The following is a 27,674-nucleotide window of genomic DNA, read 5'->3' on the forward strand; positions in this document are numbered from 1 at the left end:
GGCCTCCCCTCTCTCCTCTCAGAAGGACTCATCACCTTACAGCTGCAGCGCCTCAGGTGGTGGCAGCACACACACCTGCTGCCGAGCAGGAGTCATTCCAGCAAGCAGAACTCCCCCGAAGGCGCCATTGGCCCAAAAGCGCAGTGTGGCCACCTCTAACTGTAAATCTGGGAAAACAGCAAAGGAGAATGGGCAGCCCATAGATCAGGGTGTGCCCTTAGGACTGGATACCTACTATTTCCAGTAAAGTCTTGTTGGCAAGAAAGGAAGAAAGGCAGATTGACTGGCTTAGGACGGGACTTGAGGGGAAGATGTTTCCATCAGAGGGAACGGTGTGTGCAAAGCCCTGGAGGGAAGAGTGTAGAAAATTCATGGAACTGAACACCCTTTTGTCATGCCTGGAGCAGAGAAGTGGGGCAAGGTGAGACTAGAGAGATCAGAAAGTCAGAAATTTGGGTTTCAGCCACAACATCCTCTTTTCCCAGATGGACTAATGCCTTTCCATTTCCCTTCTGGCACAGGGTAGCCACAGACCCACTTGGGAGGTCAGCAGTGGTCCCAGCCCATTCCCATAACCCTGCTCAGAGCAATCTTTTCAACGATGACTTTTCCTGAGAGAGAGGTGCGTTAGGCACTAAACCAGCTATGTTACTCAGGACAGGCATGGCCGTGGCAACTGGTCCAGCCCCTTCATCCGTGAATAGTGGAAGGGGCTCCTTGGGCAGGAAAGGCGGGCTGGAGGCACGCCAGGGTCCAGAAAGAATGGGAGGCTAGATGAACCACTTTTCTTCCTGCAGTTTGCTGTGAATAACAGAGGTGATCCCAGCACTGCCCATCTCCCAGCCTGCAGCTCAGTGCTTGCTGCCTGTGGGCCACCCTGCACTGAGCCAGTTAGGGGTCACACCCAGGCATTTAGACCTCAGCTTCATCACATGTCAAGTGAGAACCATCGCTTTAAAACGAGGTGTAGCAATGGAATATTACTCAGCCATCAAAAACAATACATTTGAATCAGTTCTAATGAGGTGGATGAAACTGGAGCCTATTATACAGAGTGAAGTAAGCCAGAAAGAAAAACCAATACAGTATACTAACACATATATATGGAATTTAGAAAGATGGTAATGATAACCCTGTATGCGAGACAGCAAAAGAGACACAGATGTATAGAACAGTCTTTTTGGACTCTGTGGGAGAAGGAGAGGGTGGGATGATATGGGAGAATGGCATTGAAACATGTAAATTATCACATGTGAAACGAATCGCCAGTCTAGGTTCGATGCATGAGACGGTGCTCAGGGCTGGTGCACTGGGAGGGAGGAGGGAGGGGGGTTCAGGATGGGGAACACATGTACACCCATGGCAGATTCATGTCAATGTATGGCAATACCAATACAATATTGTAAAGTAAAAAAAATAATAAATGAGTACTAGGGATAGCTGGTTAAAATAAATTAAAAAAAATAAATAAATAAAACTAGGTGTCGGACTTCCCTGGTGGTCCAGTTGCAAAGAATCCTGCTGCCAATGCAGAGGATGCAGTTTCCATCCCTGATCCAGGAAGATCCCACCTGTTGCAGGTAACTAAGCCTGTGTGTCCCAACTACTGAGTCCGCGCTCTGGAGCCTGCAAGAGGCAGTTACTGAAGCCCGCGTGCTCTAGAGCCCCTGTCCCGCAGCAAGAGAGGCCACCATGATGAGAAGCCTGTGTATCGCAACAAAGAGTAGCCCCCAGTTGCCACAACTAAAGAAGGTCCGTGCACAGCAACGAAGACCCGGCGGAGCCGAAAAATACATACAAAGTGAGGAGTAACCACTGAAAGCATCAGTCTGGACACTCAAAACCCCCCTCAAAGTCCCCCACCCCAACCCCACGGCTGTGGACTCTTCAAGGCTGTCTGGGGCTGTCACAGATGGGCACCACATTTTGGCCCCTCTCACAGACTCCAGGTTGGAGAGAGAGAGTGTGTGTGTGAGAGTGTGTGTGTGTGAGAGAGTGTGTTTGTGAGTGTGTGTGAGAGAGAGTGTGTGTGTATGTGAGAGTGTGTGTGTGAGTGTGGGGGTGTGTGTGAAAGTGTGTATGTGTGAGAGTATGTGAGTGTGTGTGAGAGTGTGTGTGTGGGAGTGTATGTGAGAGTGTGCGTGTGTGTGTGTGTGTGTGTGTGAGTGAGAGTGTGCGTGTGTGAGAGAGTGTATGTGTGTGTGTGTGTGTGTGTGTGTGTGTGTGGATGGGTCTGGGCCTGCCCTGGGTGGAACCTCAGTGACTCCTCACCCTAGCACATCCACCTCATCTCTCCCCTTGCAGGAGGTCACTGGCGTTTCTCACCAATGGGTTTGGGGATAGTGGGAACATCTAGCCCTGAGTGTGGAGGAAAGAGCTCAGAAGGGGCTCAGGGTCACCATGCTTTTTCCCTCACTGGCTTTGTAATCCTGGCCAGTCATTTTAGCTTCTCTAGGTTTTAGCTTCCTCTTCTGTAAAATGAGGCTAAAAATACCTTCTGCGTCCCTGTTCCATGAACTCAAATGAGATTCCGTTTATTGAGATTCTGTTTATTGGAGAACAGACCTTGCAAATGGAGGAGACAAACCTTGCAGGCAACAGGCCTGTGTTTGGCGTCAGGCAGACTGGAGCCTTGAAGCTTCTCTGAGCGTCAGCTTCCTCAGCTCTTAAATCTGCTGCCCTGAGGGCGAAGGAGATCAGAGAATCCAGTGCCTGGCACAGCGGGGTGCGGGGTATTCTCCCCAAACCCTCCTCCTGGAGGGTGGTTCCTGCTCCAGGAATTGGGTGGAAAAGCAGAGGGTGGAGGTCGCCTGGGAAACTTGTTAAAAAGCATTCTCTGGTTTCCCTGAAGATTCGGATTCAGGACTCAGGGTGGAGGAAACAGACAACTGGATCTTTAACAAGCTTCTGGGTTAATCCAGCCAGCATTGGAAACTCAGGCAGCGACAGAGAGTCCACTGGGAGGTAGGCGGGGTGGAGAGAGCTTGGAGTTCCGCCAGAGATGTAAAAATCTTCGCCTTACACCTCTGGCTTAGAGCAAGTGAACCTAGCTAGAAAAAGCCTTTAGGTAATCAGCCTCTCCTTGCCCTGGCTTCCTCCAGCCTCCCTCCAAGCCTGCTCTGCAACCACCTTCCTACCTTGGAATCACCTGGGTGCTTGTTAAAAATTCATTTCCCTGATTTCCCTAGTGGTCCAGTGGTTAAGAATCTGCCTCCCAATGAAGGGTACACGGTTTTGATCCTCGGTCCAGAAACTAAGATCCCACATGCCGTGGAGCAACTAAGCCCCTGAGCCTAAGCTCTAACCCATGCTCTGAAATTAGAGAGAAGTCTGCAGGCCACCATGAAGGCCCAGCATAGCCAAGATAAAATAATAATAATAAAGTAGTCCTCGTCCCTCCTCACTCTAATAAAAAAAAAAAATGCATTTCTGGGTTCCCTAACCAGCACTGCTGATTCAGAAACACTCTTGAAGTGGAATCTGAGAAACTGCTTTTCTTTTTTTTCAACAGTTAAAAACTGCTTTTCATTTTTAACAATTTCTCCAATTGAGTCTGATACAGAGAATGGATTTGACTTCCAATTAGCAGCACCAGGCAGGAACTTGGGTAAATAAAGCGGTTGTCACTTGTTGTTGTTCAGTCACTAAGTTGTGTCCGACTCTTTTCGAACCCATGGACTGCGGCATTCCAGTCTCCTCTGTGCTCTACTGTCTCCTGGAGTTTGCTCAAACTCATGTCCATTGAGTCGGTGATGTTATCTAATCATCTCATCCTCTGCCACCTCCTTCTCCTTTTGCCTTCAATCCTTCCCAGCATCAATCAGGGTCTTTTCCAATGAATCGGCTCTTTGCATCAGGTGGCCAAAATATTGGAGCTTCAGCTTCAGCATCAGTCCTTCTAATGAATATTCAAAGTTGATTTCCTTTAGGATTGACTGGTTTGATCTTCTTCCTGTCCAAGGGACTCTCAAGAGTCTTCTCCAGCACCACAGTTTGAAAGCATCAATTCTTCGGCGTTCAGCCTTCTTTATGATCCAACTCTCACATCTGTACATGACTACTGGAAAAACCATAGCTTTGAATATACGGACCTTTGTCGGCAAAGTGATGTCTTTGCTTTTTAAAATGCTGTCTAGGTTAGTCATAGCTTTTCTTCCAAGGAGCAAGTGTCTTGTAATTTCATGGCTGCAGACAGGGTATGCAGTGATTTGGGAGCCCAAGAAAAGAAAATCTGTCACTGCTCCCAGTTTTTCCCCTTCTCTTTGCCATGAAGTGATGGGATAGGATGCCATGATCTTTGTTTTTTTTAATATTGAGTTTTAAGCTAGCTTTTTCACTCTCTTTCACCCACCCTCAGCAAGAGGTTCTTTAGTTCCTCTTCACTTTCTGCGAGAGGAGGGGTATCGTCCACATATCTGAGGTTGTTGATATTTGTCTTGGCAATCTTGATTCCAGCCTGTGATTCATCCAGCCTGGTATTTCCCATGATGCATAGAAGTTAAATAAGCATGGTGACAATATACAGCCTTGATGTAATCCTCTCCTAGTTTTGAACCAGTCGCTGTTCCATGTCCAGTTCTAAGTGCTGCTTCTTGACCCGCATACAGATTTCTCAGGGGACACGTTCACTTACTGAGTTCCTATTATGTGCCATGCGCTGTGTCAGGATAATGGAGGGAGTATGTGTGACTGTTACTGACCCAGGAAACTGAGGTTCTGAGCAGGCTCCAGCTGAAGGCCAGAGGCAGCAGTCAAACCTTAGTTTCATAGATTCATAGAGTTAGTATTTGAGAATGCCACCGCCCAGTTTTGCTTTCCTCTGTGGCCTGACAGCTTTGCTTCCTGCTAAGTCCCATCAGATATTTCAGAAGGTCAGGTTGGGGGGGTGGGGGGTGAAGGTGGAGATAAAGAGTAACTCTCAGCACAGAATGTGCAAAGTTGGAGCCCAGGCAGAGTCCTAGGCTTTGACAGAACTGTGGTGTTTTGCCATGGTCAGAGTAGACACTCCACAGAGCAAGGATCTCTCTTTTCCCTCAAACTGGGGGCTCATGAGGGCAGACATGTGTCTTCTCTTACAAGGAGCTGGCTTCAGGAAGAAGAATTTCCTCTTTCCTAACAAACGGCATCCCTGAGGGCAGGCTGTCTCCTCCTTGGCTGGGAGCACTTGAGGGCAGGTTGCCACACCCACTGGACGGTGGCTTCCTGTGGGCAAGACTGGCTGTGCATCCCCTCAGATGGGGGTATCTTCAGATAGCAGCTTTGGGCCTTTTCTAGCATCCTGGGGGTCACTGGAGTCGAGACTGCACCCACTGAAGCCTGGGCTCCTGAGACAGGGTTGGGACCTTTGTCAGGGCCCATCTTCCCCTGAGACAGGGGACCCAGTTCCTTCCTCCTCTGCCAGCCCAGGCCTAGCCCTTCCTCCCAGAGCAGTTCTGCACTGGATGGACCAGTCCAGTGTTGTTGGCTGAGCTGATGTGCAGAGGCAGAGAAAGACTCCCTGCAGGATGTGTGTATTTCTGGTAACCTTAGAGTTGGGGCCCCACCCAAGGACCTGGCATCCTGGCCTTGTGCCCACCCGGTAGTGCCTGCAGCCAGGCCTTCCCCAATCCTTTATCCACCGCTGCTCACTGGGGATTGGAGCGTAAAGTGAGTCACGAACCTGGGTCTGGGCCTGCCTTCTGCCTCCTCCCAGTTCCCGGCCCCGTTTCCTGAGTCCTCTGAGAAGCCAGCAGGACGGCGGCCCCCACCGCCCCCTCAGCCTCTTTGTCACCTCCTGGACCACTGTCCCTGCAGTTTCTCAGGTAAGAGGCTAGTGGTCTGGGTGAGAGGGTCAGGTTTGGCTGCTTTGTCTGGCTGCTCCTCAGGATCCTTGAGGCTGGTCAGGCTCTGGAGGGGCCTGCGGAGCTGGGTTACGTCGGATTTCCCTCCCCTCAGCACCCCCTCATGGACACCCAACACCCTTATGACTCACAGACAGAGAACACATCCTTTCACTCCTCACAGACATTTATCACACACAGTCACCAACAGACATGGCATTTCCTCACACACTTGATAGAAAACACAGCGTCATCCCACACAGACACCATCCACGCCCCTTCACAAATACACATCATACGACAGACCCTTAGCATCTGCTGACTCAACTGGTGACTCCTCATGACACACAACACACACGCTGTCACAGTTGACACAACAGTCCCTCATGGGATGTATATCCCACAGAACGAAATACATCCTTACAGACACACAACGTGTACAATAGCACCGACTCATAACATGAGGGCTTCCCTGGTGGCTCAGATGGGAAAGAATCTGCCTACAATGCAGAAGACCTGGGTTTGATCCCTGGGTTGGGAAGATCCCCTGGAGGAGGGCATGGCAACTCACTCCAGTATTCTTGCCTGGAGAATCTACATGGACAGAGGAGCCTGGCGGGCTGCAGTCCATGGGGTCGCAAAGAGTCAGACATGACTGAGCCACTAACACTTTTACTTTCACACAACACATGAACCCTTGCAGGACATAAGAAGCCCAGACATGAAAGACCCTCCACTCCTCACTCACAGCAAACTAACCTACTCCACATAGACACATGCACACATATATAGAGATCAGTGCAATCACACTCGCATATCCTAGAAGCTCCTCACACCCCCAAACAGGGCCCCGAGATCCTTGGTGGCACTGCTCAGCTAAGGCGGGGGCTGGGGCCCAGTCAGTAATGCTATCCCTACTTCTCGCCTCCAACCTTGGGCTCTGCTTGTGCGCAGGGGCAGGGAGGGGGCAGCCAGGAGCAGAGCTGGGGGTCCTGGCCACATCATGGAGCATGATGGGCTCGGGGGACGCCTCTCCTGGCTGTCTGAGTGCTGCTTCCTGATGATCCTGGGACTCTGCACAAGCTGATATTAAAAATCTAGCTAACATTTATCACATGCCTACTGGGGGTCAGACACCAAACTCACTGCTTTCCTGAGTACTATCTTATTTAATTATGTGATACCTTTATGAAGTAATACAATATTTCCCTCATAGCTCCATCGGTAAAGAATCTGCCTGCAATGCAGGACACCTGGGTTCGATTTCTGGGTCGGGCAGATCCCCTGGAGAAGGAAATGGCAACCCCCTCCAGTATTCTTGCCTGGAAAATCCCATGGAGAGAGGAGCCTGGCAGGCTATAGTCCGTGGGGTCACAAGAGTCGGACAAGACTTAGCAACTAAACTACCACCACCTTTATGAAGTAGATAGATACTGTATTATAACCCTCATTTTTTTTTTTTTTTACCACAAATAAGATCTTTTATTTGTCACCATTAAGAGTCTGCATTTTAAACCAATTCTTGGACTGGTGGCTCGTATCCATCAGCTCGTTCAACTTTAGCACCTGTCTCATCCCCGGTAGCTTTTCCAAAACTACTACCTTCACCATGTAGCTCCATGAGTTTTCCCAATTCAAATTTGGGCTTCTTCAGCATTTTTACTTTTCTAACAAAGACATCATGGAGTGGATAAATAGATTGGCAAGCCTTTTCTATGTATTTTCCAATGCTATCTGGAATCAATTTATTGACCACCTCTTTCAAGTCATTTGTCTGCACCTCTCGGATCATGATTTCCATCATCTTCTTGCGGATCTGGCACACCTGCTGGTGCTGGGCCTAAGAGGTCTTCCGAATCTGATTGTTGCGCTTTTTAGTAAAACCCACACAGAATAGACGAAGCAAGTAACCATCAGTAGTCTTGACATCAACGTGAGCTTCAATCATGGTCTGCCATCTTTTGACCATGGAGCACATTTTGTCACGGGTAAGATCCATACCATGAAAATTAGTCAGGCAGTTTTTGCCCTGAACATCCTCAGTAATTAGCTTGAATTTTCTAAATGCTACTTCATCATTCTGCAGATCAGCAAGACTCACTTCAAAAACACGACCTTTGAGGCCATCGGATGCGATTTTGGTTCCTTGAGTTCTGGTGGCCAATGTTTTCCCAATATTCCTTATGTTGAACATAGCTGGTGCTTTCACATCATACCAATCTTTTTTAGAAAATGGGTCAACCACTTTCTTCTTGGCTCCCTTTTTGCCTCCTTTCGTAAGGCGCTTGTTCTTGCCGACCGCCATGGTGCCGCTCAGAGAGCCAAAAGGGCTATAACCCTCATTTTGTAGCTATGTTTCCACAGATGTTCAGAGAGGTTAAGAAACTTGCCTGATATGCCACAGCTAGCAGGCAGCAATGGAATTTAGATCTAGTTAAGTCTTCGGAGAAGGCAATGTCACCCCACTCCAGTACTCTTGCCTGGAAAATCCCATGGATGGAGGAGCCTGGTAGGCTGTAGTCCATGGGGTCGCTAAGAGTCAGACACGACTGAGCGACTTCCCTTTCACTTTTCACTTTCATGCATTGGAGAAGGAAATGGCAACCCACTCCAGTATTCTTGCCTGGAGAATCCCAAGGACCAGGGAGCCTGGTGGGCTTCCATCTATGGGGTCGCACAGACTCAGACACGACTGAAGCAACTTTGCAGCAAGTCTGAGTAACTAACAGTTTCACTTTTGGAGAAAGGAATGGCTACCCACTCCAGTATTCTTGCCTGGAGAATTCCATGGACAGAGGAGTCTGGCGGGCTACAGTTCATGGGGTTGTGAAAAGGCAGAGATGACTGAGCCACTAACACTTCAACTCTGACATCAGACTCCATCTCTTTTTTATTTATTAAATTAAAAAAAAAAGTTTTTATAAAGAGGTCACAAAGGAGCCAGTTAAAAGTTCAGTAGATATGAAAGAAAGAACGCACAGTGAAATGATTCCCTCTTATCCTTGTTCTCAGAACACCCGATTTCATTCTCTTCCCCAAACAGGGATTGAAACCGGGTCCTCAGCAGTGAAAGTGCCTAACCACGGGATCGCCAGGAAATTCCCAGCCTCTCTTTTAACGGGGCAGTCTAGCAGGGTGAGCAGTGGGGGCTGGAAAACGGAGGGCTCCTTCCAGCCTAAGTCCTCTCTTGCCCTAAATTGTCAGGGAGACCCGCTCCCTTGAGTCCCCTGAGCCTGAATCTTCTCCCCGTATCTCACCCCTGGGGGCCCTGCCCCACCCCTGAGACTTCCTTTCAGGATCCAGTGCAGGATGAGGTGATCCCTCTTACAAGCGAGGGGAAGGGGAGCACTTCTCACTGCTGTCCAAGTTGTGCCCAGGCTGGAGATGGGGAGCCCGTGGGACTCAGCCCTGACCAAAGGAGGGAGAGAGAGAGAGAGAGAGGAGACGAGGAAGAGGAGTGAGGAGAGTCGGGACCCGTGGCCAGGCACGGTCCAGGAATTAGGTCCAAACTTAATTCCACGATGAGGTTGAAGGTGTCATTCCTGATTCATAGATGAAGAGGCTCAGGGGACCATGTTAAGAGGCAGAGATGGGATTCAACCTCCCAAAGTTTGAGGGAAGGTGAGTAAGTGAGAGAGTCAGAGAGAGAAACTGAGGCTGTGATGAGGAGTCATGGAGGTTTCAGGATGGCTGAGCATCAGGGCTGCCATCCCCGGGACGGTGAATGAGTCTGCCGCCCCAGTGACTTACAGGCTCTGAGGTCTCTGGTTTTGTAGTCATCCCCCTCCTCCAGTGATTCTTTCTCTATTCTGCCCATTTGCACTATTTGTCTAACCTTGTCCTTTTTTTTTTTTTGGCAGTACCGCTTGCGGAGCTAACTTGACAGATCTTAATTCCCTGAAAGTGAAAGTCGCTCAGTCGTGACTGACTCTTTGCGACCCCATGGACTATACAGTCCATGGAATTCTTCAGGGCAGAATACTGGAGTAGGTAGCCTTTCCCTTCTCCAGGGGATCTTCCCAACCCAGAGATAGAACCTAGGTCTCCTGCATTGCAGGGGGATTCTTTACCAACTGAGCTATGAGGGAGTATTAAATCCAGGCTCATGGCAATGAAATCTCCAAGTCCTAACCACTGGATCACCAGGGAATTCCCCATCCTATTTTAATTACTATAACTTTATTGTAAATCTTGATATACAATGTGGCACTTTCTTTTTTTCTTTTAATTAATTATTTTGGCTGCGCTGGGTCTTCGTTGCTGAGTGGACCCTCTTTAGTGGTGGGAACTGGGACCATCTCATTTTGGTGGCTTCTATTGCTGAAGATGTTGGCCTCTGGAGCACAGGCTCAGTAGTTATGGCCTACGGGCTTGGTTGTTTCTTGACGTATGAGGTCTTCCAGGACCAGGGATCGAACTTATGTCCCCTGCATTGGCAAGTGGATTCTTAACCACTGAACCACCACCAACCACTTTCTTGACTTCTCTTTCTCCAAATTATCTCTGCAAATCCCAGGCTTGGGTATATTTATAAATACATATTACAAAATCCTGTGCACCTACTGCTGAGTTAACTAGAATATTGAAGATATAATAGAAGCCTTCTGTGTATCCTTACTAACCCTTCTCCCTCCCTCTCTCCCCAGGCATAATCATAACCTGAATCTGTCTTTATCTATTGATGCATCCGTATTGTGCCCACCAATAATAATAATGTTTAAAGTCTTAGGAAACAGTATCATGTTATATACATCCTTCTGCAGCTCGCTGTTTTAGTTTAGTATTATGTTTATTATCCAGGTTATTACATGTAACTCTGTTCATTTTAACATATGTATAGGATTACACTGATGTACAGGATTACATTGAGAAACATACAAATATTAATATCTCCAGTGTGAACCTAAGAAGAACGTGCACATTAAACTTTAGTATGAAATTAATTTCCAAAATGGTGGCACCATTTGTCATTTCTTTTTATCAGTGTAATGAGGGTTTCCACTGTTCTACATCCTCCTTGGTACTTGGAATTGGCAGACTTTCATTTTTTCCAACATAGTAGGTTTGTTTAAACTTGAACTCCTGATTTTTCTGAAACCATATTTTTGACCATATTTTGACCATATCTTTTGACCATATTTTTATGTTTGTTAGCCTTCAGGCTTTTTCTTTTGTAAACTGCCTACTTCTTTCTTTACCCATTTTAAGGGCTTTTCTTTAAGTTACTGGTTTTTAGGAATTACTATCATATTATGCCTGAAAATCCTTTGATACATATGATATAAATATCTTCTCCTGGTCTGTGACTTATTTCTTTACTACTTTTTTTTTTTTCTTTACTACTTTTATAGTATCCTTTGAAGTATGCAGTTTTTAACTTTAGATGATCACATTTATCCAATTTTTCTTTGTTATAATATTAATAATTTCAATGTCTTTTTTCTTTTTTAAAGACTTTTTTGATGTGGGTAGTTTTTAAAGTCTTTATTGAATTTATTACAATATTGTTTCTGTTTATGCTCTGGCTTTTTGGCTGTGAGGCATGTGGGATCTTAACTCCTTGACTAATGATCGAATCTGTAAAATTTCCCTGACCCTTAGCTCATAAAGATATTTTCCTCTATACAAAGTTTTTTTTATCATCATAGCTAGTTCTTTATGTCAATAGAAGTTTAATTCTGGATATGGTGTGAAGTAGGAATCTAATTTTGTTGTATTTTCCCCCTAATGGATAGCCAATGATTTTCACAAGTATCTACTCTGCTGCTGCTGCTGCTAAGTCGCTTCAGTCGTGTCGGACTCTGTGTGACCCCATAGATGGCAGCCCACCAGGCTCCCCCGTCCCTGGGATTCTCCAGGCAAGAACACTGGAGTGGGTTGCCATTTCCTTCTCCAATGCATGAAAGTGAAAAGTGAAAGTGAAGTCACTCAGTTGTGTCCGACTCTTCACGACCACATGGACTATACAGCCCACCAGGCTCCTCCATCCATGGGATTTTCCAGGCAAGAGTACTGGAGTGGGGTGCCATTGCCTTCTCCGAGTATCTACTCTACTGATCTGTAATGGCAACTCTGTCATATATATCAAATTTCCATGTTTATGATCTCTTTTTGTGATCTCTCTTTCCAGTATGTCTATTTTATTCCTTTTGTCTATCTGCTTGTCCCATTGTTAATACTACCCTGTTTTACTACTATAACATTATACTAAGACTTGTTAAGAGATGCTTGCTCCTTGGAAGAATAGCTATGTCAAACCTAGACAGTGTTTTAAAAGGCAAAGACGTCACTATGCCGATAAAGGTCCATATAGTCAAAGCTATGGTTTTTCAGTAGTCATGTATGGATGTGAGAGTCGGACCATAAAGAAGGCTGAGCGCTGAAGAATTGATGCTTTTGAACTCTGGTGGTAGAGAAGACTCTTGAGAGTTCCTTGGACTGCAAGAAGATCAAACCAGTTCATCCTAAAGGAAATCAGTCCTGAATATTCATTGGAAGGACCGATGCTGAAGCTGAAGCTCCAGTATTTCAGCCACCTGATGTGAAGAACTGACTCATTGGAAAAGACCGTGATGCTGAGAAAAATTGAGGGCAAGAGGAGAAGATGGCAACAAAGGATGAGATGGTTGGATGGCATCACTGACTCAGTGGACATCAGTTTGAGTAAACTCAGAGAGATAGTGATGGACAGAGAAGCCTGGCATGCCGCAGTCCATGGGGTTGCAAAGAGTCAGACGTGACTTAGCAACTGAAAACAACAACAACATGAGATAGCAGAAATTCTATCATGTGTCTATGTTCTTGTGTGCATCACACTTTTGTTGGCTAGTCTTGGCTCTTTGCTTTTGCATCTGGAATTTTAGGAATTTTAGGATCAGCTTGTAAAGTTCCTTGCACAACTCTATTGGGATTTTTTTTTTTTGGAGTGCTTTACATGTTATTTTTACCCCAGCTTTATTGAGGTATGATTGACAAATGTAATTGTAAGATATTTAAGATGTACATCATAGTGATTTGATATATATACATTGTGAAAGTACTCCTAGCATATAGTTAATTAATATCTATTTGGATTTTGATTGAACTGGCACTGAGCTTATTGATTTAATTGGGAAGAACTTACATCTTTATGATATTGATGATTCCATGAATGAATATTTTGCATGTACCCATTCATCTAATTCTTCTTGATTTCTTTTTCATTTATTTTTGCTCTGATTTTTATGATTTATTTCCTTCTATTGACTTTGTGGGGTTTTTTGTTCTTCTTTTTCTGGTTGCTTTAGGTGTAAGGTCATGCCATTTATTTGATGTATCTCTTGTTTCTTGAGGTAGGCTTGTATCAACTTTCCTCTTAGTACTGCTTTTATTGCATCCCATAGGTTTTGAGTTGTGTTTTCATTGTCATTTGTTTCTAGGTATATTTTGATTTCCTTTTTGATTTTTTCAGCATCTAGTTCTCATTTAGCTATTTTTCAATAATTTTATAATTTCCTCCATTAAGACTCAATACATCTTAGGCCAACATAGTTTTCTTGGTATCATAAATTGGGTCTTAAAAAATGACATTTTCTGTTTATTGCTTGTTTATATGAACATGATTGATTTTTTTTTTCTTTTTGGCCACACTTCATGGGTTGCAGAATCCACGTTTTCTGACCAGGAACTGAACCCTGGCCACAGCAGTGAAAGCACTGAGTCCTAACCACTGGATCATCAGAGAAACTCTGGAACATAAATGATTTTTATTATTGATTTTATATCCAGAAATCTTACTGAGGTCTTTTATTGATTCTAATAATTTCCCCATGGAATAGCTTTAATTTTTCTATAAATCATATTGCATGTGAAAATGATTTGCTTTTCTTTTTCAATCTTCATAACTTTTTTTTTGTCATGTATTCGTCACAACAGAGTGAAGTACTTATGCTATTCCCAGTTTGCAGATTCTGAAACAAGTTTGAAGAGGTAAGTTGGCTTTTCCAAATTCAAACAGAGACTTGGTGGCAGTCAAGGTTTTGAACTCAAGTGTCTTTGATTCAAGAACCCATGCTCTTTTCTCTGATGCTCTTCCTCACACATCCTCCACCGATGGGTGAGAAAAGGATTGTTCCCAGAAAGAAAGTGTCCACGTCACTCTGAGTGAAGGATAGCTTGAGAGAGCAGAATGAAGTCACCAGAGCCTTTGTAACAGGTGTGCAGGGCTTCCCTCGTGACTCAGTGGTAAAGAATCTGCCTGCCAATGAGGGAGACACGCATTTGATCCCTGGTGCAGGAAGATGCCGTGGACCAACTAAGCCTGTATGCCACAACTACTGAGCCTGTGCTCTAGATCCCACGTGCCGCAACTACTGAAGCCCGCACGCCTAGAGTCTGTGCTCCATAACGAGAAGCCACTGCAGTGAGAAACCCACGCACCTCAACTAGAGAGCAGTCCCCGCTTGCCACAACTAGAGAAACACCCGAGCAGCAGTGGAGGCTCGGCACAGTCAACAACGAATAAATCAATAAATAAAGTTATTTTAAAAAGGAGCCGTGCAGGACTGAACTAGGGTTTAGGGTATATAGAGTTTAATGTATCTGGACTCTAATTCCTGTTCCATCTACCAGCTATGTTGCTTTGGATAAGTCACATCGTCTTTTTAACCTTATTCATTCATTCAATAAACTTAATCAAGGAGCACCTGCAATGTGCCAGGCAGTGTTCCAGGTAATTGGATACAGTACTGTAATCAACAAACAAATCCCTGCTCTCAAGGAACTTACAACCTAGCTGGGGACATAGATAAGAAAACGAGTAAAATATACGAAGTAAACAAGTGAAATATACGATGTGTTAAATGTGATAAGTGCTGTGGAGAAAAATAAAGCAAGGTAGGAGGGCCTAGGCATGTCAGCGAATGGCTGCAATTTGCTTAAGTAACTGGGGAAGCCTTACTGAGGAGGTGACATTTGAGTAAAGACCTGAACTCTGGGTGCCTGGGGAGGAGAATTCTAGGCCGAGAGAACAGCAGGTGAAAAAGCTGAGGCAGGTGCATGCCTGGTGTGCTGCTGGAGATCAGCAAAGTGGTCTGACTTGGGAGTGGGGGGGTGAGAAGTTGGAGATGAGCTCAGGTCTTGTATGCCCTTGGGGGCATTTTAAAGGACTTGGGCTTTTAAAAAGATAATTTTATTTATTTATTTTTTGGCTGCACTGGGTCTTTGTTGCTGTGAGTGGGTTCTCTGGTTGCAGTGCACAGGCTTCTCATTGAATTCTTTCTCTTGTTAGAGCGTGCAGGTCCTAGAACACAGGCTCAGTAGTTTCAGCACACGGGCTTAATTGCCCTGAGGCATGTGGGATCTTCCTGGACCAGGGAACAAACCCATGTGCCCTGCGTTGGCAGGTGGATTCTTAACCACTGGACCACCAGGGAAGTCCAGGACTTCAACTTTTACTCTAGTGAGGTGGAAGTCACTGGTGGGTTTTGAGCAGAGGAATGATGTGGTCTGACTGATGATGACATTTAATAAGCTCAACTGCACTACTGTGTTGAGAACAGACTGAAAGAGCTGTGACGTGGAAGCAGGGAGAACAGTGAGGGGCCACATCCGGGTGAGACATGATGGTGGCTTGGACCTGAGCCGTGAAAGTGCAGATGGTGACAGGTGGTCAGATTTTGGATTGATTGATCAATCTACAATCAACTATCATCATTTAAAGTTTAAGGTAAATTTATTCATTGAAAATATTTGTTTGATGAAGGAAACTTTAAAATCTCTTATAAACCCAAACATAAGGCCACTCTTCGAATAAGCAATCCCTTATTTTCCTGATGACAAGATTCCCCAAAGATATTTTTTTATTTTTGGGCTTCACGGTTTGTGGGAGTTTTAGTTTCCTGACCAGAAACTGAACCCAGGCCAGAGCAGTGAGATGGAGGAGTCCACAGGGTCCACTGGTCCACAGAGAATTCCCTCAAAAGCTTTTTAAGGCCAGCTTGAATATATAAACTCTTTGGAATGAAGATGACATAAGCCTGAGTTTCTCAACCTCAGCACTGTTAACATGTTGGGCCAAATACACTTTTGTTGCAGGGACTGCTCTGTGCCTTGTAGGTTGGTTGGCAGCCTTGCCGGCTTCTGCCCACTAGATGCGAGCAGTACCCCAGTGCCCCCCTTCCTGCCACCTGTGACAACCAAAGATGTGTCCAGACATTGACACATGTCTTTGGAAGGGAAAGTAGCCCCTGGTGAGAATGGCTGCTAGAGTCAAATGCCTATATACAATATTTAATTATTTTTTATTTTGGCTGCACTGGATCTTTGTTGCGGCTCCTGGGTTTTCTACTGTTGCTGATCTAGAGCTCCGTCTCAGTAGTTGGGACATAGGCTTAATTACCCCCAGGCATGTGGGATATTCCCAGATCAGGAATTGAATTTGTGTCTTTTGCTTTGGCAGGTGGATTCTTAACCACTGGACCACCAGGGAAGCCCTAACTTATTCTTTTTAAAAATTATTTAATTTTTTATTGAAGTATAATTGATTTACAATGTTGTGTTAGTTTCAAGGGTACAACAGAGTGATTCAGGTTAATTTATTCTTTTAGTTACTGACATAATCATTCTGGGCAATAATTTACTATTTTATATATAATGCTCTTTTACATGCTCAAATTTTATGAAACTAGTTTAGTCACATCCATTATATATGTTATTGATGTCAGCATCTTTACTGTTATTGTTCTTTTCTTTCATTTAACATAATATTCCCAGTTACATCATTTTTACCTCAGGTATGCAGATGACACCACCCTTATGGCAGAAAGTGAAGAGGAACTCAAAAGCCTCTTGATGAAAGTGAAAGAGGAGAGTGAAGAAGTTGGCTTAAAGCTCAACGTTCAGAAAACTAAGATCATGGCATCTGGTCCCATCACTTCCTGGGAAATAGATGGGGAAACAGTGGAAACAGTGTCAGAATTTATTTTTTTGGGCTCCAAAATCACTGCAGATGGTGATTGCAGCCATGAAATTAAAAGGCGCTTACTCCTTGGAAGGAAAGTTAAGACCAACATAGATAGCATATTCAAAAGCAGAGACATTACTTTGCCAACAAAGGTCCATCTAGTCAAGGCTTTGGTTTTTCCAGTAGTCATGTATGGATGTGAGAGTTGGACTGTGAAGAAAGCTGAGTGCTGAAGAATCGATGCTTTTGAACTGTGATGTTGGAGAAGACGCTTGAGAGTCCCTTGGACTGCAAGGAGATCCAACCAGTCCATTCTAAAGGAGATCAGTCCTGGGTGTTCTTCGGAAGGACTGATGCTAAAGCTGAAACTCCAGTACTTTGGCCACCTCATGCGAAGAGTTGACTCATTGGAAAAGACTCTGATGCTGGGAGGGATTGGGGGCAGGAGGAGAAGGGGACGACAGAGGATGAGATGGCTGGATGGCATCACTGACTCCATGGACATGAGTTTGGGTGACCTCCGGGAGTTGGTGATGGACAGGGAGGCCTGGCGAGCTGCGATTCATGGGGTCGCAAAGAGTCGGACACGACTGAGCGACTGAACTGAACTGAACTGAACTGACCTTGTATGAGATACAGCACTTAATGTGCTAAGAAGATGCTATCATAGGAAAAGTCCATCCCAAGACACAATTATGCTTTTAATGGCTTCAGGACAATTCTTTTTTTCACTGTTGTTCTCATCTCTAAAATTCAAACAAATATTGAATTACATTAAAAAAACAAACAACAAAAAGCCCTTTCTTATAAAACATTAAAAATTCATGCAAAAGTATACCTAAGTTATAATGGATCCCCAGTATTCTTGACAGGAGAGTCCCATGGACGTAGGAGTCTGGTGGGCTACAGTCCATGGGGTCAAAGAGTTAGACACAACTTAGTGACTGAGCACACTACATTCAAGGTATCAACACACTCTAAGAGTAAGGAATTATCTAAACTTTGATATATGCATTGCTGCTGCTGCTGCTGCTAAGTCGCTTCAGTCGTGTCCGACTCTGTGCAACCCCATAGATGGTAGCCCACCAGGCTACCCCGTCCCTGGGATTTTCCAGGCAAGAACACTGGAGTGGGCTGCCATTTCCTTCTCCAATGCATGAAAGTGAGAAGTGAAAGTGAAGTCGCTCAGTCGTGTCCGACTCTAGCAACCCCATGGACTGCAGCCCACCAGGCTCCTCCATCCATGGGATTTTCCAGGCAAGAGTACTGGAGGGGGGTGCCATTGCCTTCTCCGGATATATGCATTAGCCACTCATTAAATTATCAGCTTACAAAGCCACATCCTCCTTAACAACATAAACTTTAAAAGTAGAACTAAAACAGTGTTTTTTTAAATTGCATGTCATTTTGCTATATGTAGACTCAAGCTTTGGCTCTTTTAAAATTACATAAGCCTGACTAAGGGAACAGGACCAAACTTTTGAACCATACATTGAACTAATTTGAGACTATTAGCTTATTAGCAAAATCAGTATGAACTTGGGTGTTATACTTAAAGAAAAAGTAAGTTAGGACATGTGGTCTCTACACTGGGTATCTGGAAACTTCCAGGGTGTCTCAGCACTGTAGCTGTGTATCATTGCTATAAGAGTTGAACAGTGAAAAGTATTTCAGTTCAGTTCAGTTCAGTCACTCCATCGTGCCCCACTCTTTGCAACCATGGACTGCAGCAAGCCAGGCCTCCCTGTCCATCACCAACTCCCGAAGTTTACTCAAACTCATGTCCATTGAGTCAGTGATGTCATCCAACCATCTCATCCTCTCTTGTCCCCTTCTCCTCTTGCCTTCAATCTTTCCCAGCATCAGGGTCTTTTCAAATGAGTCAGCTCGTCGCATCAGGTGGCCAAAGTATTGGAGTTTCAGCTTCAGCATCAGTCCTTCCAATGAATATTCAGGACTGATTGCCTTTAGGATGGACTGGGTGGATCTCCTTGCTGTCCAAGGGACTCTCAAGAGACTTCTCCAACACCACAGTTCAAAAGCATCAATTCTTCTGTGCTCAGCTTTCTTTATAGTCCAATTCTCACATCCATATATGACTACTGGAAAAACCATAACTTTGACTAGATGGATCTTTGTTGGCAAAGTAATGTCTCTGCTTTTTAATATGCTGCTAGGTTGGTCATAACTTTTCTTCCAAGGAGCAAGTGCCTTTTAATTTCATGGCTGCAGTCGTCACTATCTGCAGTGATTTTGGAGCCCCCGAAAATAAACTCTGCCAGTGTTTCCATTGTTTCTCCATCTATTTGCCAGGAAGTGATGGGACTGGATGTCATGATCTTAGTTTTCTGAATGTTGAGCTTTAAGCCAACTTTTTCACTCTCCTCTTTCACTTTCATCAAGAGGCTTTTTAGTTCTTCACTTTCTGCCATAAGGATGGTGTCATCTGCATATCTGAGGTTATTGATATTTCTCCTGGCAATCTTGATTCCAGCTTATGCTTCATCCAGTCCAGAATTTCTCATGATGTATTCTACATATAAGTTAAATAAGCAGGGTGACAGTATACAGCCTTGACGTACTCCTTTCCCAATTTGGAACCAGTCTGTTGTTCCATGTCCAGTTTTAACTGTTGCTTCCTGACCTGCATACAGGTTTCCCAAGAGGCAGATCAGGTGGTCTGGTATTCCTATCTCTTTCAGAATTTTCCACAGTTTATTGTGATCCACACAGTCAAAGGCTTTGGCATAGTCAACAAAGCAGAAGTAGAGGTTGGTTTGGAACTCTCTTGCTTTTTCAATGATCCAGCAGATGTTGGCACTTTGATCTCTGGTTCCTCTGCCTTTTCTAAATCCAGCTTGAATATCTGGAAGTTCATGGTTCACATATTGCTGAAGCCTGGCTTGGAGAATTTTGAGCATTACTTTGCTAGTGTGTGAGATGAGTGCAATTGTGTGGTAGTTTGAGCATTCTTTGGCATTGCCTTTCTTTGGGACTGGAATGAAAACTGACCGTTTCCAGTCCTGGGGCCACTGCTGAGTTTTCCAAATTTGTGGCATATTGAGTGCAGCACTTTCACAGCATCATCTTTTAGGATTTGAAATAGCTCAACTGGAATTCTATCACCTCCCTAGCTTTGTTCATAGAAATGCTTCCTAAGGCCCACTTGACTTCACATTCCAGGATGTCTGGCTCTAGGTGAGTGATCACGCTATCGTCATTATCTGGGTCATGAAGATCTTTTTTGTATAACTGTGTGTATTCTTGCCAGCTCTTAATATCTTCAGCTTCTGTTAGGTCCATACCATTTCTGTCCTTTATTGAGCCCGTCTTTGCATGAAATGTTCCCTTGATATCTTTAATTTTCTTGAAGAGATCTCTAGTCTTTACCATTTTATTGTTTTCCTCTATTTCTTTGCACTGATCACTGAGGAAGGCTTTCTTATGTCTCCTTGCTATTCTTTGGAACTCTGCATTCAGATGGGTATATCTTTCCTTTTCTCCTTTGCCTTTAGCTCCTCTTCTTTTCTCAGCTATTTGTAAGGCCTCATCAGACAACCCTTTTGCCTTTTTGCATTTCTGTTTCTTGGGGATGGTCTTGATCACTGCCTTCTGTACAATGTCATGAACCTCTGTCCATAGTTTGAAAATGCATTGGCAGGTAGATTCTTTACTGCTGAGCCACCAGGGACCACCAGGGAAGCCCTATATCTTTTGTATGTGTCTCTAAAAGATAAGAACTCTTTTAACATACTTGTGAAATCATAGTATGAAAAGTATTTACATATGTAAAAAATGTAGACCTCGTCAGGAATATATGACAAACATTCTTGTCATTTAACTCATGGCGGTGATTTAACTTTCTACTCAAAAGTTCTGAGGGCTTCGCTGGTGGCTCAGACAGTAAAGAATTTGCCTGCAATGAGGGAGACGAGTTCAATCCCTGGGTTGGAAAGATCCCCTGGAGAAGGGAACAGCAACTCACTCCAGTATGCTGGCCTGGAGAATTCCATGGACAGAGGAGCCTGGCAGGCTACAGTTCATGGGATTGCAAAGAGTCAGACACAACTGAGCGACCTTCACTTCACTTCACTTCAGGTACCATCAACCAACACTAACAATTATCAACCCATTTTTTTTTTCAGTTGAAGTACGTCCCATTTTATTCTGAAGCAAACCCCAAATACATAATTTCATCCGTAAATATTTCATGTTGTTGTTGTTATTTAATTGCTAAGTCGTGTTCAATTCTTTGCAATCCTATAGACTGTAGTTTGCCAGCCTCCTCTGTCCATGGGATTTCCCAGGCATAAATACTGGAGTGGGTTGCCATTTCCTTCTCCAGGGGATCTGCCTGACCCAAGGATTGAACCTGCATCTCCTGCATCGGCAGGTGGATTCTGTACCGCTGAGCCACCAGGGAAGCCTTCTATATTTCATATGTATCTCTAAAAGATAAGAATTCTTTTAACACAATCGTGAAATCATTAACCTAACAATCCACATTAATTCCTTAATATAGTTGAATATCCAGTGTGTTCAAATTTCTGATTGTTTTGTAATTCCTCTTTTTCTTTTTTTGCTCCTCTCTCTCTCATTTGTTTGAATTGAGATCCAAAACAGGCTCACACACAGCAATTTGGTTGCTATGTCTCTTAATTCTCATTTAATCTGTAGGTTCTTCCATCATCATTTTCTCCTGTATAATTTGTTGGAGAAGCCAGATGGTTTGTTCTGTGCATTCACTGCAGTCTGAATTTGCTGTGGATATCCCTATGATCTGTTCCTTTTATGTATATTCTGTAAACTGGTAATTGAACTTACTAATTCTGTTTCTATTTCCTTGGCAAGACTGTTGCATAGGTAGTGTGAATTGAGCACGCACAAGCACAACTTTATTAGGAAAGTTTCCAAACACACAAGAAGAGAGGGAAGTGTAATAAATCTCTGTATACCTGGATTAGTTTCATACAGCTGCTGTAACAAATGACCACAAACTTGGTGGGTTAAAATAGCACACATTTATTCTCGTACAGTTCTGGAGACCAGAATTCCAAAATCAGTTTCTTTTCTTCTTTTTTTGGACTGAACGACACAGCACTCCTCAACCAGGGATCGAACCTGGGCCCTGAGCAGTGAAACCTCAGAGTCTTAACCACTGACAGCCAGGGAATCCCCCTACAATCAGTTTCGATGGACAAAGAGTCAGTGCTGTGCTCCCTCCAGAGGCTCCAGGGAGGAGTCCCTTCCTTGCCTCTTCCAGTTTCTGGTGGTTGCGGCATTCCTGGGTTGTGGCTGTCACTCTGCCTCTATGGCCACATTGCCTTTTCCTCTTCTGTCTGTGTCCAGTTTTCCTCTCTTACTCAGATATTGGTGACTACATTAAGGCTCACTTGGATAATCCAGGATAATCTCCCCATCTTAAGAGTATTAATTTAATGATACTTGCAAAATCTTTGTCATGTAAGATAAAGTATACAGCTTCCAGGGATTCAGTTCAGTTCAGTTCAGTCACTCAGTCATGTCTGACTCTTTTCGACCCCATGAATCGCAGCACGCCAGGCCTCCCTGTCCATCACCAACTCCCGGAGTTCACTCAGACTCACGTCCATTGAGTTGGTGATGCCATCCAGCCATCTCATCCTCTGTCGTCCCCTTCTCCTCCTGCCCCCAATCCCTCCCAGCATCAGAGTCTTTTCCAATGAGTCAGCTCTTCGCATGAGGTGGCCAAAGTACTGGAGTTTCAGCCTCAGCATCAGTCCTTCCAATGAACACCCAGGACTGATCTCCTTTAGAATAGACTTTTTGGATCTCCTTGCAGTCCAAGGGACTCTCAAGAGTCTTCTCCAACACCACGGAACCTATTTTTGTGGGCCATTATTCAGCCTACACAATCCCCATCCCCTAGATTCAATATTCTGCCTCTCTCTCTTTTTATTTTCTTTGTTGCTTTCATCCTTCTCTTCCCTTCCCTCCTTTCCCCTCCACTCCTTTCTCTCTCTCTCCTTATTTTACTGTAATATTTTAAAGCAATTCCCTGTAATTCCATCCTTAAATATTTCCATATATATGAACATTTTCTCATGTAACCACACCCTCTGCAGTGGAATCACCAAGTCTTAACCACTGACTGCCAGGGAAGTCCCTGAATTTGATTTCTATGTCTCTTAAAGTCTCTTTTAACTTAGAGATTCCTGGATTAAAAGTCCTGTCTCCATTCCCCATACCCCGCTCCCTCCGCATGTAGTTGATCTGTTGAAGGAACTGCATCAGTTCTCCTGTAGAATGTCCTGATCCCAGATTATGGATTTGACTGATTGATTTCCTGAAATGCCTATTAATTTGTTCCTTTGTCACCCATATTTCCTACAAATTGAAGGTTGGAGCTAAAGGCTTGATTAGGTTCAGATTTGGAAATATGTTAAAGCAGAACAGATAGAATTGGTAACAGCATGGATGTAGGTGTGAGAGAGAGGAGTCAACCTCAGTTTCCTCATCTGTAAAATGTGCATAATAACCTCTGCCTACCTGCCCTGATTACTGATCATCTCAGAGAGGTGCTGAACTGTGACTGCTCCGTGCACTTACACGAGGGACCTCTGAAAGCCAATCGTGAGCCTGGGGTCGAGCCAGCTGTCCTGTAGTCTGAGGTCAAGGTTGATACCAGAGGCCCCTCTGTCCCTCCTGGCATGGCGGTTCCTGGAGTGGTGGCTAGGGGGCGGCTGAGAAGGTGAAGCCAGGCTGGAGGAAGAGGGTCTGAATTGGGGAGCAGAGCTAGGACCCGACTCAGGTAGGCAGTTTGTGTGACAGTTAAACACGATGAACAGACCACCACGTCCTTTTGTGTCTCAGGCACTCAAGGCTCAAAATGCCTCCAAGGGAGACGAGGAGGGATGACCAAACGGGGCCGGCTGGGAGGCCTACTGCATCTTGGGATCTGAGGAGAGTGTGAATGAGCAACCCTGGGCAGGTGTGAGCTAGGGGGTGTGACAGATGCAACACCCGAGTCTGTGAGTGTGTAGGTGAGTGTGTGTGTGTGGGGGTGTCTCTGTATGCTGGTTTGTACTGAGTGTGCAAGGATTGTGTGTAGGCGGTTTGAGTGGGTTCACCTGCATGTGATGGGCTGGAGGTGGGGGAGAGGGACAGATTTTTGGCTCCAGTTCCTCAGGGCTGAGCCACATATTAGAGGTGCCTTGTCCTCTGAGATCCATTTTTGGCTTAAATAAGGAACAGTGAGGTGGGGTCCCAGTGAGTGGGAGGGGCCAGTCCAGACCCCAGTGGTGGAGTTGAGGCTAGACCACGCATGGGGAATCAGGAGCCTGATCTCCTAGGTCTGCTTGGCACCTGCCTGACTGTGGGGCCCTGATCCTGTCTAGGCCTGTTCCACCCCCCCACCCCAGCCCCCTGCCACCTATAAGGAGGCTGTTGGGTTGGCTGTTGACTGAAGGGTTCACTTCCTTAGTGTCCACTGCAGCGCCTGGGGCCTGCAAGCTCAATAAATGGTTATTGGTTGAAAGAAGGAGTGGATAAATGGACTGGAAACTGAGGCAGGGAGATCGGGCCCATCCCTCACCTCGGTTCACACACAGTCTCTGACATGGGACTCTGACACAAACACACGCTCACTCAGTTTTGCTTGTGTTTACTTCCTCAGTTGCCCACACTTGCTCACCCTCTCCTGTTCCCACTGACTCACTCGCTGCCAGATTCCTGCCTGGGGTCTTATGACCCTTCCTCCTGTGCCAGCCCAGCCCGCAGGGCTGTGTGCCCATGGGTTCCTTGGTCTTGGCGCTCCTTGGCCACCAGGGGGGCCCAGCCCGGCCATGGCACTGACCACAGCAGTTCTTAGGAGTTCCTCCCTTCTCATCTTCTTTATTTTCCAGCTGCCTCTCCTTTTCCTCCTTTGCTCCCTTTCTTTTGTATTGTCTCTCATGCATACACACACACACACGCACACACACACACACACACACACACGCACACACACACACAGGCCCTCTCACTATCTGTGTCATCTTTTTCTCTGTCACTCCCTTGGGTTTTGTCCTCGACTCTCCTCATCCCTCTCATCTGTCTCTGTTTACATTTGCCTGTCTCTCTGTGGGCCTCTCTCTCTCTCCATCTCTTAACCCCTCTCCCCTGACTCTCACATTCTCCTTTCTCACTCACAGCTCCTCTTGCTCACACTCGTGCTAGGCGGCGTGTCTCTCCCCCACCTTACTCTCTCCTGGTGGCCGCTGCCCACACCCCACCCTGCCCCGCATTCTGCGAAGTCTCCAAGTGGCACCCAGGGCCTGGGTGACCCAACTCGAGGTTTTGTAGCATGTCCTTTCCGCTGATGGGGCCCTGGGGTCATGGCATTTCCTCCTGGGGGTGACTTGGCAGTGATGTGAGCTATTTCCTTACTTCTGCAATTACAGACAGCACAGAGCCTGCAGCTGCCGATATGCTCAGACCTCGCAGCAGCAGCCACTGCCCCTGGACAGGTAAGGGGGTCCCAGCCCTGGCCCGGCTTGGGGGAGGTGTGTGACAGCGTCCCCAGGAGATCAAGGTCCTGCCCCTAGACTCCGCCTGAGCAAACGTGTGCTTCTGTTTTTAAGGGACGGTTCTGGCATCTTCCCCAGACCTGAGGCTCTCATTTAGAAGGACTTCCTCGTGACTAGACATTCCCAGGGAATCCGCTACCACCTCTGGTTCTCTGAGGTCAAGGCAGCTCTGAAGTGACCTCAGAGACCTCCCTGGGGGGTGGTGGTGGTGGTGATGAGTGGGGGGCTGCCTAGATCTCAGGGGCCTGGGTGCTGTCTGCTTCCGTGGCTGTGTGGCCTTGGCCATGTCACTGCCCTGCTCCTCCGTTTCCTAGAGTGCCACACGAGGCCAGTGCTGTCTCCCCAGCAGGAAGGTCGGGAGGCAAAGGGTCAGGTACCGGGCTGGGTATCTAGGAATTGACTAGGTGCTGGGTTCTCCTGCGGGGGTGATGAGGAAGATAACAGGGTTGCTGATACAAGAGTCCTGGCCCACAACCTGTTCCCGCCATCAGGTCGCAGGTGTTAGGGACTGAGCACAGGCTGGGAGCCCCTGTCCTTTGCTGGCAGGAGTCAGATGTGGCCATGGAGAACGGCGGCTGCGGCTCAGACTCTTACTTACTTGTGAAGAATGAGGGAACCTGCAGACTTGCTACCCAGAGCATTCAAGCAGCTCTGATTTAACGCTTGACTGAATACACAGCTGTTCCAGGTGCTTGGCATGTGTGTGTGTGTGTGTGTGTGTGTGTGGGCGTTAGGAAACGAAAGATACATCGTTGCCTTTAGGTACTGACAACACAGTGAAGGAAGGAAGCCCCGAAAGAGATGAGACTGAGCCTGAAGTGGGCAATGGGGTTTTGGCATCAGCTCTTGCCTATCAGCTGGCACCTTGGGCAATTCAGGAGCATCCCTTCCTTCCTTACTGAGGTTTAAGTACTGACCTATGAGTTGGCGGGAGAGGGTGAAGTAAGAGGCTGGTGGGAAAGTGCTTTGTCAATAGTAAGCTGGTGCGCAGACATGAGCCAGTATTACTGCTGGTACCAATACTGTTATTCTTACTGTAAATGCCTCACGGAAGAGGGTTTGTTTGTTCCTCATTTTATCCTTACTCTTCACGTGGCATTTGGCAAGTCATACAGTCTTGGAACATGAACTGAATGGGGAATGAGAAAGTAGTGTGTTGTACTGGAAGAGGATGGACAGTGAGCCTGAGGTCCAGCATCTGGTTCCAGCTTGGCTCCTGATTCTGTGCTCACTTGGGGCAAATCCTTTCTCTTCTCTGGGTCTCAACTTCCCCATCTGTCCAATGAAGGTTTGGGTAAGAAAGCCACAGTCTCTGCTGTGTGTAGGCTAAGTCGCTCAGTCGTGTCCGACTCTTTGTGACCCCATGGACTGTAGCCCATCAGGCTCCTCTGTCCGTGGGATTTTCCAGACAAGAATACTGGGATGAGTTGTCACTTCCTTCTTCAGGGGATCTTCCCCTTCAGGGATCTAACCCACGTCTCTTGTGTCTCCTGCACGGGCAGAAGGTTCTTTATCACTAGCGCCCCCTGGGAAACCCATAGACTGGTCTACAGTAGTAATGTCAAAATGGGCCTCCAGGAGTGAGTTTCTGCTCTGGATTGATGGGGGCTGGGGCCGGGGTGACGAGAGGCTGGGATTCTTTCTGTCCTTTTATAGAAAGATTTTTATGGAATGCCCTCTTCCTCCCTATCCTAAGCCTGCGAACTCGCCCTTGTTGACAAGAAAGAGCTGCTTATTTTTTCCAGTGAAGTCCCTTCTTTCCCGTCCTGGTCTCTGCCTCCCCATGGATCTAGGGGGCACCAGCTAAGCTCTGGCCTGGGGACGCCCCCTTATGGATCCAGGGAGAATGTGTCTGGTTTCAGAGTGGAGCCCATTCTCAGAAGGGTATCTGCTGGGCCCCCGGTGCAGCCATGTGTCTGATCACAGCTCTTGGGTTCCTTGGCAGCATGGTGGAGGGGAGAGAAGCCTCTGCTATCTTTGTGTGTGCATGTGTGCCTGTGGGGTGGACTGGAGAACTGGCTCTGGGTATATATTTCCATGAGTGCCTGGAGTGTGGCCAACTATGGGTGGGCCTGTCCAGCCCAACAGTTCCTAGAAGCAGGATCATCAACCAAACCAGTTGAGAGGTTGGCACTCCATTCTTCCCTCATGTCTTCAGCCAAAGAGAATCCAGAGCCAGTGTGTGTGTGTATGTCTGTAAGATGTAGGGGGAGGAGAATTTGTGGGGGGAAGACTATCATTTAGTAGCCCCTCCCCACCTGTTTATTTCTATAGAAGGGGGAACTTCAGGATCTAGGTTTGGAGTTGAGCTCAGCTGGCTGATGTGAGAACAGCGTCAAAAATCTGTGCAGCGCCCTTCACAGTTGG

General features: G+C 46.1%; 1 protein-coding gene and 1 pseudogene across 7 annotated transcripts in view; one reads left to right on the top strand and one right to left on the bottom strand.

Moving 5' to 3' along the window:
• Positions 1–7,250: 7,250 nt before the first annotated feature.
• Positions 7,251–8,144, bottom strand: LOC109572911 (small ribosomal subunit protein eS1-like; annotated as a pseudogene).
• A 7,240-nt stretch (positions 8,145–15,384) lies between these two features.
• Positions 15,385–27,674, top strand: part of PTAFR (platelet activating factor receptor) — a 72,864-nt gene continuing 60,574 nt past the window's right edge. The window contains exon 1 of one of the 7 annotated variants that reach the window (XM_070775390.1): positions 15,385–15,525. The gene's annotated coding sequence lies outside the window, so the exon portion shown is untranslated. The other 6 variants (XR_011562648.1, XR_011562642.1, XR_011562647.1 and 3 more) reach the window with 6 other exon arrangements.

Source organism: Bos indicus, chromosome 2, assembly GCF_029378745.1.
Source record: "Bos indicus isolate NIAB-ARS_2022 breed Sahiwal x Tharparkar chromosome 2, NIAB-ARS_B.indTharparkar_mat_pri_1.0, whole genome shotgun sequence".
Taxonomy (NCBI): Eukaryota; Metazoa; Chordata; class Mammalia; order Artiodactyla; family Bovidae; genus Bos; species Bos indicus.